The sequence below is a fragment of the Ambystoma mexicanum genome, chromosome 2q, assembly GCF_040938575.1.
Source record: "Ambystoma mexicanum isolate Mex_15411 chromosome 2q, UKY_AmexF1_1, whole genome shotgun sequence".
Taxonomy (NCBI): domain Eukaryota; kingdom Metazoa; phylum Chordata; class Amphibia; order Caudata; family Ambystomatidae; genus Ambystoma; species Ambystoma mexicanum.
This window is the reverse complement of record NC_090924.1, coordinates 215,256,480-215,270,772: the sequence shown is the minus strand read 5'-3', so window position 1 is coordinate 215,270,772 and position 14,293 is coordinate 215,256,480. Positions and strand designations below refer to the sequence as shown.

The 14,293-nt window shown below is 48.5% G+C and overlaps 1 protein-coding gene across 3 annotated transcripts in view; it reads right to left on the bottom strand.

Moving 5' to 3' along the window:
• TMC5 (transmembrane channel like 5) overlaps positions 1-14,293 on the bottom strand; it is a 662,848-nt gene that overhangs the window by 5,302 nt on the left and 643,253 nt on the right. The window lies entirely within an intron of this gene.

The window sequence follows — 14,293 nt, the reverse complement described above, 5'->3', positions numbered from 1 at the left end:
ATCTTTCCATTTCAAAATGGAGAAGATTGTGCAAAATCTGCAAAAGATGATTCCAAAGGTTGCAGTGTGGGGGTGGATTTCATGTTATCAGTGTATCTCCAAGATGGCTTCTTCCGTGTGGCAGTAAGGAAGTCTTGCACGAAGATTTTGAGATTTGCCTTCTCCAACCAGTATGTTCAGTTTATGACCCTTGCCTTTGGATTGAAAATGGTCCCTGGAGTATTTACAAAGGCCCTTGCTCCAGAAGTTGTAGAATTGCATCTGGAGATCCTCCAGGTCTTTTGCTACCTGGACAATTGGCTCAAGTGAAACCTTAGGCTTACCCAGTCATGTTGGGATGGTGTGTTTCAGTGGGAGGTTTTCCAGATAAACTGGAGAACGTTTTGTTTGAATCCACAACAATTCCATGTGGCAGGGAGGGTTCTTCTCCCAGACATCAAGGTGGAGAGTCTAATCCAGATACTCCAGGACCTATTATAGTGGAAAGAAGTCTCTGCTCACCAGTTCTTGCAAGTGTAGGGACACACAGCCTACTTGTGTTGGTGATGTTTGTATATGTTTAAAATGATCACAGTTTGGTCATTTTGAATTTGGTAGACCTCTTTTTGTTTTTGTTATTGGGGGACGCCATGCCTCCCCTAAGAACCCCTAACCTGAACATAGATATAGTTATACATAAGTATATTCACTGAACTTGAAAGTGCAGTTAAGTTCACCAGATTTAATCCAACCAAACACTTCAAATTCAGCGGATATGGGAAGTCATGACCAGCTTAACGCAGCGCGCTCCCGTTGATGTCCCCCATAATGCTTTTCAACAGAAACGCGCTGAGCTATGTCTCCAGAGCTCTGGTTCTCTCTAGGCTGGACTACTGCAACATCCTCTTTCTAAATCTGCCTGCCTCTACTCTCTGCCCTCTGCAACTGATCCAAAACAGGACTGCGAGACTTGTCCTAGGCTTCAAGCCCAGAGATCGTATCTCTCCAGGACTGAAATCTCGGCACTGGTGAGGATTAAGTTCAAAACTCTCGGCATTGTCCACAAGGCCTTCTGGGGCCTGGAACCTCAATACCTTCAACTCTCTCTTCCTAAATATCTTCCCTCTCAAGCTCTTTGCTCATCCACCTCCAACTCCCTCAGGATCAGTCGCTTCTCCAAACAGCGAGTTGGTGGTAGATCTCTTTCTTCTGCTGGGGCTTCGCTTTGGAACAGCCTCCCTGCCTCTCTGAAACTTGAGGAGAACCATCTCCGGTTCCAGATGCAACTCAAGACCTTCCTCTTTGCTTCTGCTTTCTCTCCTCCTCTACCCTGCGTATCTCCTGGCTGAAACTGCAATGGTTACCTGGCTATCCTCTGATCTCGGGCCCAGGTCCCCTCCCCGCCAGTTGCCCACCTGCACTGCCCCCCTTGGCAACCCTTGGACTTAGGGACTGTTTCTGTATCCCCTCATCCCCTACTAGCACTTGACACCTGATGTCTGCACTTACCTGTGCACTTGCCACCAGCTGGCCGCACTCTTATTTATTGTCTTAATTTATCTTACTGTTATACTATCTACTGCACTGTCCCCTCCCCTTTGCCCCTGCACTTTTCCCCTTCCCCCTCCCCTGAACTTGCACAATCTCAATGTCACCTGACCTAGTAGGGTCGCTGTCTCTGTCCTCCCTCTGTTTCCCCTCCCTTGCCTCGTCGCACCTTGAAACACTTGTGTATAGGCACGTTATAAATGCCATATCATATCATATCCTCTGAATTTGAAGGGTTTTGTTGCTTTATATCTGGTCCATTTAACTGCACTTTAACTAAAGTTTCTTCAGTGAATTTCAAGGGTTTTGTTATACCATATTTTTTTTTATGTGCAACTAGCCATGGCCTTCGGGCGTGTCAACTGTGTATGTTCCCCCAATATGTTTCTTTTACACTGTTAGGTTGCCACAGCCTTTGGGCCCACAAGCCAGGGCTTGAACACGGCCTTTGGACGTGCCCACTGGATATTTTAAAACACTACCATGCCACCAGCCATGGCCTTTGGCCATGTCCACTGTTCATGTTCCCCCAATATGTTTCTTTTGGACCCATTAGGCCACAGCCTTCGGCCCTGGCCACTGCACATGCTGTTGTCACTATACACTAGTCACACCATTCTTAATTCATTTTTTTGAAGAAGTATTCCCAAAATGTCCAGTTTTGGGGGGGGGCCTTAACAATCCCTTGGTTTAGAAAATTTCATCAAAATCCATCCAGCAAGTCAAAAGTTATTAGCCTCTCTCAGCCTCTCTGCTGCAAAGCACACGTACCGATATAAAGGTTTTAAGGCGCAGGGGGCATCCTGTCTGTGTCAAATATTTTAAAAACTACTGGATGGATTTACCCCAAACCAGTCAAGGAAATTAAGTCAATGCTTTGTGCCCAAATTGTTTCTTATTTGGCTCATATCTGTCCAGCGGGTTTCAGGTTGCAGCTGTTCCCAAACTGCACCTTTTCTCTATAGGAAAATGATTGGTCTGAAAACTGTGGTATTTTGTTTTCTTAATAGCTTTTTCATTTTATAACATATTGTTCCCAAAATGTGGAGTTTGTTTATTTATACATTGTATTTGTTGTTAGCGCCCAGACCCGGAGGTATCACAGTGCTAAGAAGACAGAATATTGTTTGTTACAAGAAGGTTACGAACAGTAGGTTACATTACATCAAGATAGTCATATTCAGGGATAGATAGTAGTCGGTAAAGAGTTACACATAGTTGTTGAATAGTAGCGTTTTTACTTTCTTACGAAACAGTGTGTAGGTAAGTTTGCTTTGGATGTGCTGAGGGAGTGCATTCCAGAGTTTGGGAGCGATGGTGGTAAATCAGGAGCCCCCAGCTCTCTGTCTGACAAATCGAGGTATGTGCAGGGCAGATGTGGTGGAGGAATGGAGGTGGCGTGTGTTATGTTTCTTGGTGATACGGTTCTTGAGGTAGGGGGGCAGTGTTATGTAGCCAGCGATAAGTGAAGAGTTTGAAGTCGATGCGAGCTCTGATGGGGAGCCAATGAGCCTCCCGTCTGATTTGTGATCGGAGCGTTTCATACCCCAGATAGCTCTAAGAGCATTATTTTGAAGCAATTGCAGTTTATTGATGGTTTTGGTAGAAAGGTCCCTGCTAGGATGGTGTTGCAACCGTCTAGTTTGCTGCCTATGATGGCTCTAGCTAGGGTCAGGCAGTTTTTAGGAGTAAGGAATCTTCTGGAGAGATGTATTAATTTGGTGCAATAGGCTGCGATTGATTTGACATGTTTTTGGGGAGCCCTTGACCCAACCTTTTGTTTCGAAAGGTCAAAAGTTATTAGAAGTTTGGGGAAAAAGGCTGAATTTTCTTTTCTGTGCGATTTTGTTTGCACAATTTCAGCCAAATCTGTTGTACGAGTCAAACGTTATTAGCAATTCATTTTTCAGGTACTTGATGCTCAACTTAAATATAGTGCAGCGACTGCCGCATTATATTGTGAATGTGTGTATTCTTTCCTCAAACAATTGACCAAACTCTGGCCCTTATAACTCTGGCCCTTATAACCAGATAATGTTGTTGTGTCATGGATTTGTCTCCATCCATGCGTCTCCTGGTGTTTCATCTCTACAGGCATTGGGTACCTACCACATTCATGGACATCAAGCCCTGACTCCTGTTTCAGAGACCCTACAGTGATCCTTCCAGGGGTGGTTGGGCAGACAAAACCTGCTGAAGGGAATCACCCTCCTCTATTCCTCTCTAAACATAATTATGACTTATGCCAGAGGCGCAGGTTTGGGAGTCATACTGGGGGCTCTTTCTTACCCGCAAAGATGGACGCCCCTTGCATTTCAGAGATGAATGACATGACAAACTTGTCAAAATTCTTGTATAGGTGGATTCTGCGTACACCATGGGGATCTGGGTTGCTCTGGAGACTGAACCCCATTTAGCTGCCACATGATTGAGGACTCAGGCAGTGACTTACCTGTTTAAATATGTACATACTAGCCGTTCCCGATGCGACGTACACCATTCTATCGTATCTTAAAGGTCAATATCAGTCGGTAATTCATAGGGTCACTTCTGTCCCCCTTCTTAAATATCAAAATTACCACCAATTGCTCCCAGGAAGGGGGTGTAGGTCCCTGCGACTTATTATTGGTAATTGAAAAGGCTAATCGTATAGGTAACTTCTTTGGAATTTGAAAGGCATATTTGTATCAGATGGATTGAGAAGTATGCGTGGTATAAGAAGAGTATCTGTATCTAAGCTCCATCAATCACACAGGCATCTATGATGTGTCTTTGTAAATGCGTAACTGTCAACCTTGTTCCATTGCAGAGTCCCTGTGATGGCATAAGATTGCATAGTTTCAGAATTACAGCACCTACTTTCAGTTTTAACTCATGAGGAGGCATTCGTCCTACAGTGTTTTGCTCTTTAGAGACTGCAACATTGAGCTGGTAATTAACTGTTCATTGACACTGGAACCACCGTGCCCTGTGTGAAGAGAAGTGGCGGTGGAAAGAAGTAACTTAACATTTTTCCAAATGTTTGCGATAGTGGAACGTGAAGGTGACAGCGTAGAACCGAGCTCATTCTCTTTGTTAAAATGATAGCTGTTGTTTAAGTTTAAGGGCATACAGAAGTGCACTTTGCCATTTGGACAGCAGCGGGCAACCTAACAGTAATGCATTGCATTGTTGCTTTAATTCTGCTGTTACTCCTACATACTCATGGTGAGTAACATTCTCCCAATAAAATATGTGCTCTGACTACTGCACCTTTGATTTTGCCCAGGGAATGAAGCGCATGATGTCACTGAAGCTCTGCCCACCCGCCAACTAGAGCTCAGTGCTGCTTGAGAATTTATGTATAGGTAAGGGAAAATATGACCTTTTGTTACCATTTCGTGACCCATCCTGTGGTGACGTGAGCATGGCACGTATGTACCTGCATGCCACGTCATGTTTATAATAAAGGGGACTGCCATCTGCATACCGAGCATCTGCATGTGTGGAATGTGGTTATTGTTGGTGAGGCCCACCCTCACCCCTCCAAAGAATTGCCAATGTGGAGGTGGTGGCTCCCCGAGAGTGATCGGATTGTGGTCTCTTGTTCCTTTGCGATTTTCAATCGAACCCGTGATGCTTGGGATGTGGTGCACCCGACAGCTAGTTGGCACAGCAAGCAGCCTACGTAGAGCCACACATGGAGGCTTGCAGGCTGCCCCCTGGCTCGCCCGAGCAACAACACACTACCATCACCGGTTAGAGGTGTGACGCGCCTGGCTGCTGCTCTTGAAAAGGTGAGTGCTCAAAGCAGATGGTGGCTCCTAGGTGGATACCAACCCTGCATGCCCTGATGTATGGAAACGGGTGCTTTGAGGTGAATTGAGGGGAGGAAGAAGAGGACATTGTGTCCTCATCCACAACTCCCGGAAGAAGTGATATGGGAGTGCGCAGCTGCCCACAGAGACCAGTTGCGAACTTGAATCCTCAATTCCACTGTTTCTCTTATTCCAGAGTTGAACATGTTGGGGCCTGGCTGGAAATGTTTTTTTGATGCAGCAGGGGCGTTTAATGATGCCAGGAAAAAGACCATGCTCCTTTTCTATGCGGACAGCGACATCCAAAAGCTTTTCAAGACTCTACCGCATGCACAAGGTCATATGCCGAAGCGGGCAGGGCACTGACAAACTACTTTGCCCCGATGGCGAATGTGGACTACAAATGCGTCCAATTATGCCAGGTGGCAAAAGCCCCAAACAAAACACTTGATGCATTCTACATCAGGCTACGCCATCTGGCTGTGATATGAGCTTTCGCGGACAAAGAAGGGAGCTGCATGGTCAGATCATCCAGAAGTGTTCCTCAAACCAGCTACTGAAAAACACATTCTAAAAAGGTCTGGGCTACCACTGGTGATAGTTGGCTGCCTGAAGGGCTAAGAGGTGAGACTGCACATTGATGACACCATACAGCCCGTAGCACTGCGTCACAAGCACATTCCATTTCATCTACAGAAAAAGGTGCAATGCACATGGAACAGGCGGTTATAATCAAAAGGATACATTGCCCGATGCCCTGGGTGTCCCTGATCGTAGTGACACCCATTCCAAAACATCCAGGCGAGGTACTCATATGCGTCGACATGTGGCTCCCAAATAAATCCATAAAGAGGGAGAGAAATCCCATGCTCGCACTGGGCAACATATTGGCGGTCCTACAGGATGAGGCAGTGTTTTCTGCCCTGGATCTCCAGGTGGGCTATCACCAAGTCCCAAACACACAAAGAGTCACACTCATCACCACCTTCTCATCCCACATTGGACTGTTCAAAAGGCTTTGTTTTGGTGCATCGTTGGCCGCTGATGTTTTCCAGCACACTATTTGCAGCGTACAGGCTGAATTGAGAGGCGTCATCAACATGAGCGACAATGTCCTCATCTACTCGAGAACCGAATCGGACCATGGGACCATCTATGCGTTCTCATGGCAGTATTTCAACATCTGAGGGAAAAGAGCCTCGGGCTACACCAACAAAAAGGCCACTTTTTGCAGTCCAGAGTTCACTTCTTTGGGGGTGTGTTTCAATGGGAAGCGCTCTCCCCTGGCCCACAGAAAGTAGCAGCGATCCATAACTTTCAGCCGCCTTCAACCCGTCAGTGGTCCTCAGCGACCCGAGGATGGTGAATTTCAGTGGCCAGTTCATCCAGAACCTGGCAACCATCAATGAACCATTGTAGGCTCTGGTAAAGAAAGAAGTGGAGCACAACAGGCTTTTGAGTGGTTGAAGATGGAGTTGGCGGTGCAGACGACAATGGCCTTCTTTGACCCGAAGAAGTCTTCAGAGATATGGGTGGATGCTAGCCCGGTGGACCTGGGGCTAATGTTGGTGTAGACTGGGGTAGAAGGAATTCAGTCTCCTGTGGCATATGGCAGCAAAGCGCTCTCAGCTCTGGAGCAGCGATATACATAGATAGAGAAGGTGCAAACACTTACATCTGTATGTCTTTGACCACCCAATCACCATTGTCACTGACCACAAGCCACTCCTATCGATAATGCAGGGGTTAGCGTTGGTGCACCACCGTACCTGGAATGGTGGATGGTGCAGATCCAGGACTATAAGGTGACGATACATTTCCGGGCAGGGGTGAATAACCCAGCGGACTACTGCTCACAGCACCCACTGGCTCAGGGAACTGATCCAGAGGTGGAGATCCAAGAAGTTGAGAAGCTGCTGCACACGGTGTCACAGATAGCGGTGCCCAAGTCCATGACATTGAGGGACATGGCAGAGGTGACTCAGAAACATGGTGGCATGAAGACGGTGATAGACCAGTTGGAGAAAGGTCACTGTAAATCATTCCCAGGAGACCAGTCCAGATACAATTCAGAGACAAAAGCATTCATGGCAGGACTATGGAGGGTACAAGAGGAGCTGCTGGTTGGAGAAGATAACGTCCTGTTGAGAGGCAGCAGAATTGTCATCCGGGCAGCACTCATTCAGAAAGTACTGGACTTGGCACACAGCTGGCTTCAAGGGGCCACACATATGAGACCAATATGAAGGCAAGGCTGCGAGAGAAAGTCTGGTTTCCAGACCTGGAGCTGCATGTGGAGAACATGCTGACAAGTGTCAGGCCCTGGTTTGCCTGATCCGCAGGAGCTGCTGAACCCTGCAGACACACAAGAGCGTGTTGTCTAATTCTTGTTGAATAGACAGCTGCACTCAACACCCCCATGGGAAAGAGAAAGTGAATAAAATAACAAACAACAGATTCCAGGCTCTTGCTAGTGGCAATGAAATCTGCTGAGGTGAGAAAAAAAACAGTTTAATGGTAAACATACACTGCTTCAGATAAGCTTCCTACCCACAACTACCCAGTAAACTGTCTAATCCTGTGAGCCTCTTCTTATTCCTATGAGGATATGACTTTCAAAGAAGACTGAAGGAAAATCTAGAAATATTCCTGCTAGGAATATATGAGTCTGTTCTAGCTTGTAACTTTCTTAAGAAACAATCGGCCTCATTACAAGTTCTCCTGTCCGGACTTAACGCTGCCAGTATAACCATACCGCCACCATTTCCGTGATCACCAAATTATGACCTACGGACCCGGAAATACCACCACTATAAACCGCCACCGTGGAGTCAAGGCACCCGTAAACTTCGCCTGCACGGATACCCCCCGTTACCGGCAATACGAAACAATGCAAGCATTACGAGTACCATGGACATGGAAACACCGCCACAAAAATAGCGCAAAAACCGTGACCACGGTGGCGGTATCGCCGCCACCATGAACAGGACGTTAAACAGTGCCTGGTGATCTGAATCAGGCCACAGGTGCTCCAAATTAGCCCAGCTGGACCCAGCAGGACACTGGGAGCCTACAAAAGAACCACACCCAGGACAACTCCAAACAGAACTATGCAGGCAGCAGCTCTAGTAGCATTGGGACTGGGGCTATTGAACCAACAGGCAGCACTGCACATGATGGCAGTAATGGTGCAGAGGAGGAGGCGGCGGAGGCGCAGGCGGCACTTAGCAAACCCTGTACCCATGCCAAACCCTATTGTTCAGCCGGCACGAACCCGCAGGCAGCCTGCAATACCACGCATCAGGGCCTCACCCTGGAACCTGACCCCAGGACAGATCCACACATTATACCGGCTGGACCATCCAACAATCATGTACATTACCACCATGATAGAGGATGACATCAGCACCCACATTGACATCACCACCGCCATCCCCCCCCTCCTGAAGGTGGTGTCGGTACTGCATTTTCTTGGCACCGGAACTTATCAGCACACAGTTGGTGAGCTGCACGGGCTATCACAACCCTGCTTCTCCAAAATATTGGAACAGGTACTGGATGCCCTGTTGCGCCATGTGTCTGAACACATCGTCCTGTCCCGTACCCTTGCCCAGGTCATTGCCACCAAGTTGGCCTTCCATGCCATTGCATGCATGCCAAATTGCATAGGTGCAGTAGACTGCACCCACATAGAGCTGACAATACCACGTGCTATCGAGATGGTGTACCGCAATAGGAAACTTCACTGAATGTACAGATGGTATGGTATGTGATGCCGCACAAGTGATAACACATTGCTGTGCAAGTTTCCTGGGGTCAACACATGACTCACTGGTTCTGCGGAATTCGACCTTGCGACGGGTACATGGAACGCTACGCTGGACAAAGCACATGGCTATTGGGTGAGTACAACTGCCAATGCACATGCCCTGTGGAAGGGGGGTGTGTGTCAGGGCAATGACCCATGTGAGTGGGCTGCTACGACTGCACATGCATCACCCCCCCGCTCATTTAGTGAACAGTCAGCACAACCCACATATCACAAAGCTACACATGACAGGTTGCCACAGTAGGCCCGTACACACCCTGCCACATGAGACACACAACTGATACTACCACTGGCCCATACACCTGGAGCCACTCAAGACATCCACCCATAATATGCACCACTGCCCCCCCAATGCACATGATTCCTGCACATGAGACATCCTGCATCGACAACATCATCACAGTCAATTGACTGTCACCCCCCGCCCATTTAGTGAACAGTCAGCACAACCCACACATCACAAAGATACACATGACAGGTTGCCACAGTAGGCCCGTACACACCCTTCCACATGATACACACAACTGATACTACCACTGGCCAATACACCTGGAGCCACTCAATACATCCACCCATAATATGCACCACTGCCCCCCAATGCACATGATTCGTGCACATGAGACATCCTGCATTGACAACATCATCACAGTCAATTGATTGACTCTGCCATGTGTGTACATCGCTGCACAATGCCATACTTACCAACCACTATTTCCTGCAGGGGCAACTACATATGCACATCAATTTGTTGGTCAATGTCCAGATGCCAACGTCGACTACAATGACCCAGGAATGTAATCACCCACTGGTCTAACCACTCCTTGGCACATATGGATGAATGATCAATGACACAAGATTGCACTGTATCTGATGAAGACATGATACAACAAACACTGACATATCCCCCACATCTACATCCCATGTAGGTGATGCTGGATATGCACTCACGCCATGGCTGATGACGCCTGTATGGAGGGCAAGGAACAGTCATGAGGAGGCGTAAAACAGGGCACACTGAAGGCCCAGTTCCGCTTCTTGAGCAGATTTGGCGGATCACTGCTCTACAGACCAGTGAAGAAAGGTAAAATTACGCTCATTTGTGCCATGCTGCACAATCTGTGCTTGTGCAGGAACATTCCGCTGCCCCCAGACGCAGAGGATGAAGATGCGGATGGGGATGGGATGGCTCCACCTCCTCCTGGGGGTGCACAAGATGGACAACGAGCACAGGATACACTAATTCGCATTTACTTTTGAGAGACTGCACATTGACAGCATTGCATGGATATGACGATGCCAGTTAATAAATTGATGGACTGCAAATGAAATGATGGATGTCCACTCATGAATGATTTTCTCAATGATAATATATTTTTAACATAACAACAGGGAAGAAGGTGCATTGGGTAGGGAAGCTGTACATCTGTGCCCACCCACCACCCAAACGTACCCACCCCCAACCAGGCTCCAATATACTAACCCCCTAAGGGACCTCCCCCACCACCCAAACATACCCAGCCCCAACCAGGCCCCAATTTACTAACCCCCTAATGGACCTCCCCTACCTCCCCCACCACCCAAACGTACCCTCCCCCTTACACCTTTCTCGTCCATGTATATGTCCTGCACTGCCAAACACACATGGCATTTCCGTGTGCGCTTCTGCGCACAGGCATCCTTGCCTGAGGGCCCTGTTAGGCGACTTGAGCACCTTTGTGGGCTGGCAGAGGTGGAGCTGGATGGGGTGGTGCTTGTGGATGGCACTGTTGCTGGCATAGCTGGCAAACTTCCCAAGTATGCCTGCTGGGCAAGCAACATGGACTCCGCAATGCTGGACGTGTTGTTGCTGCCCTCGCGCACATGGCGTGCCAGGGTCACTATGGTGGTGGCAAAGCGTCCAATTGACCTGGAGAGCCGACGCACAGATGCACTGTAACTCTCCCTCTGCAGCCTGGACACCTCTGTCATACGCAGCCGGGCCGATTGGCGGATACTTCCGCATTGGAGGCTCCGGCGCAGACCGTAGTTCCAGCACGTTGTGTCTGCTTACGTGCAGTCTCGGTCTAGTTCTCCTGCAACATGGCGGTCGCTGGGAGGTACTTCAGCCTCTCTCTCCCAGCGATCGGTGCGTTGCAACCCCGTAGTTTCTGCTTACTGCCTTTGGGTGAGAACGCTAGTTTTTCCGGCTCGCGGCTTGTCCGCTCTATTCCTTTAGCCTCTCCTCGCTTCTGGCGAGGCTCTTTTCCCTCTCTCTCACTCTCTCTCTCTCTTACCTCTCTTTGGTTTTGCTTTGGCTTCCCTTCTGTTCCCGCGGCTCGCTCCGGCCCGCCGGCACGAGTCTCTCTCGCAACTCCTTCTTGCTGAGCGAGGGCTTCTTGGTCTCCGCCCCTATCAGCTCCTGTCTGCTTCCTCCAATCCTCAGTAGCCGACCACCCACTCTTCCGCTACCGCTGGATCCTACGTACCATCAATATCCTTGGAAGACTCCTGCTTGGCCTCCTTCCTTACAAGGGTTTTTTCTGCCGTCAAGGCTTTTTCCCTTGTCGCCTGCTACGGCAGAGGAGTCCCAGGACTGCTTGTTTCAAGCATTCACTGTGGCTTCCTCTCGTGGTAGACAAGTGTCTTCGGCTATGAAGAGAGACTTCTGCTCACGTCGGCATCTTAATACAGAGGAGTTGGAGGATTACCGATCAGGTGAGGAGAGTGGGGAGGAGAGGGAGACACATTTGGACATCCTCCAGCTGCCTTTCTACTAGCTGGGTGAAGGTGGCCTGCTGGTCCTCCATCCGCTGCATGCGGGCATTCAGCTCAGCCATCGATGGGGTTGGCGACCTCATTGGACTGTGTAGTGATGGTGGGCTGAACTGGAGGTCTTGGAAGGATGACAAGTCACCCAGGTTGGGCAACTCCCCCTGTGGCCCAACATCAGACTGCAGTGCTGGGGCACTGTTGTCGCTGCCTGCAGCCTCCTCCACAGTGCAGATGTTTTCAGGGGTGGGTTGTGTGGGCATGATGGGTGGGCGTGTCACCTGTGTGGCAGCAGGCAGCGTGGAGATGGGGGTGTTTACTGGTACATCCGTACCAGATGCAGCTGGTGGCAGAGTTGCTGAGCAGCTAGCGTTTTCCTCCTGGGCAGGGGTGCTAGGTCGCCCACGTGCAGGTGCAGATTGCCTCGCCTGTTGGGTGTTGTCACTGTCAGTTGAAATGGCTGTGGGGATACAGAGGGCATGCTATGAGTTGTGACTTGGTACTTGATGGTGCATCACATGCATCAGACAGGTTGATGAGTGACCATTTGCATTTACATGCAATTCCATGGATTGCCTCAAGGTGGAGGACACTGCTGCAGCGCTCCTCCCATGTCTGCAGCCTCAGTGGTGAAGCAGGCCCTCCACATGTGCCACTGCTGCACCACTGGTGTGTTACAATCAGGTTTCGCACTCTCAGACTGAAGTCATCCCACCTCTTGTGGCAGTCCTTCGTGCAACTTCGGCCCACACATCCTTTCTGCGCTGCTGTGTTGCACGCCGTTGGTCAGCGCTTAAAAGCATTTCGGCATGCTGCATTATGTGGTCCACTAATACAGTGAGCTCCGCCTCGCTGAAGCGATGTTTGCGCTGTCTCTGGGCAGAGATCCTGGCTGCCATGTTGGTGGTCCTTTTTAGCTTCTCAGTGTGGAGATTTAGCATGTGCTGACTCTGGATGGCAGTGGATTGCGGTTTATATAATGGCCGCCTCTCTCTTTTCGGTTTTCGCGGTCATGGTATTTCCGCTTCCGTGTCCGTGAGGACGGCGGCGGACACGGTTTTTACACTGCTTGTGGGGCCGGTATGTCAATTTCCATGGGTGTTTACGTGGCGACAGTGACACCGTTTCCGCGTCCATGTGGTGCACGCGACCGACAGGCCGTAATCGGCCGATCTTTCCGCAACCTTGCGGACGCGGAAACTGTATTACCGTTGTCACAGAATTACCGCATTACGGACCAGAGAACTTGTAATGAGGTCCAGGTATCTCTTTTAACAGCGCTTTAAAACTTGTCTTTTAGTACTCAGATAGAGCTCCTTGCCAAATCTGGTTCTGACCCTGTCCGCAATGTCTCTTTTAAATACTAGCAAACTTGTTACTTAGCTATATTGTACTTAATGTTTATAAATATAAATGGAACTAAAAACTCTAAGAAACTTCCTAAGTCTCATTTCACTAGTCTGTGTAGGAGTTTACTATTTCGTCTCCTTAACATGCAGCTTTAAGATCCCTTCTCCTTAAGACTCTTCGGCGAGTTGCACTTCATCAAAACATATTTGAGCACACACACTGCTCACCTTGTTGTAGAGATTTAGTTACACTGCTTTGAAAGGAGACACTATTCTCCGAACAAAGTCACTAACTCCTTTCAAACATTGCGGTGGGCGCAGTGAAAACACTTCTCTCTAAATTGCTGTACTCGGTTCTGTGTTTGTAATGCCCATTCAAACTCTAAGTATAAGCGTTCACTCGGCTCTTCGTTTTCGGTAAGGAGTGACACGCTAAAAGTCTCCATGCCCACTAGATTAGCGTCTTGAGTCAATGCTGTCTTTTAAGACGAAGCATACAGTTTCAATACTAAGCATTCCCACTGCCTAATCAAGTACGCCAACGGTTTCTTGTGATCTGCTCCCAATACATTTGCCGCTCACCGGAACAGCATTCAACTTCTTAAAATGTTGTGCTCCAACAGCAAGTAACAAATAATAAGAAACAAAGTAACAAAATAATAAGCAAGTAACAAATGGATCCTAACAAATGCAGAAGCGCCGTGTCCCACGGTTTAACCTCCAATGTCCCTTGGAGAGTCTTTAATTCACCATCCAGCTTCACTTTGCACCTGTATTTACACAGATTGGACTTAAAAATCCTTGAGCTCATAATACCAGGACCTACCTGTCCTTAATCTAAAATGAAAGGCAGTTTAGAACTCTGCAGCCTCTCCTTTGTTCTAGAAACAACCAATAAGCTTGCAGCATCGCATCCTGCATGTTGGTTTGGGCTGTCCTCTAGTGTCTGGGTTCTCAAGTTAAGGCCTATGCAAAAATGCTTGTAATTAAACATGGATGAAGGACCTCCTGAAAGTGAAGCAGACATCCACCTGGTGTACTTT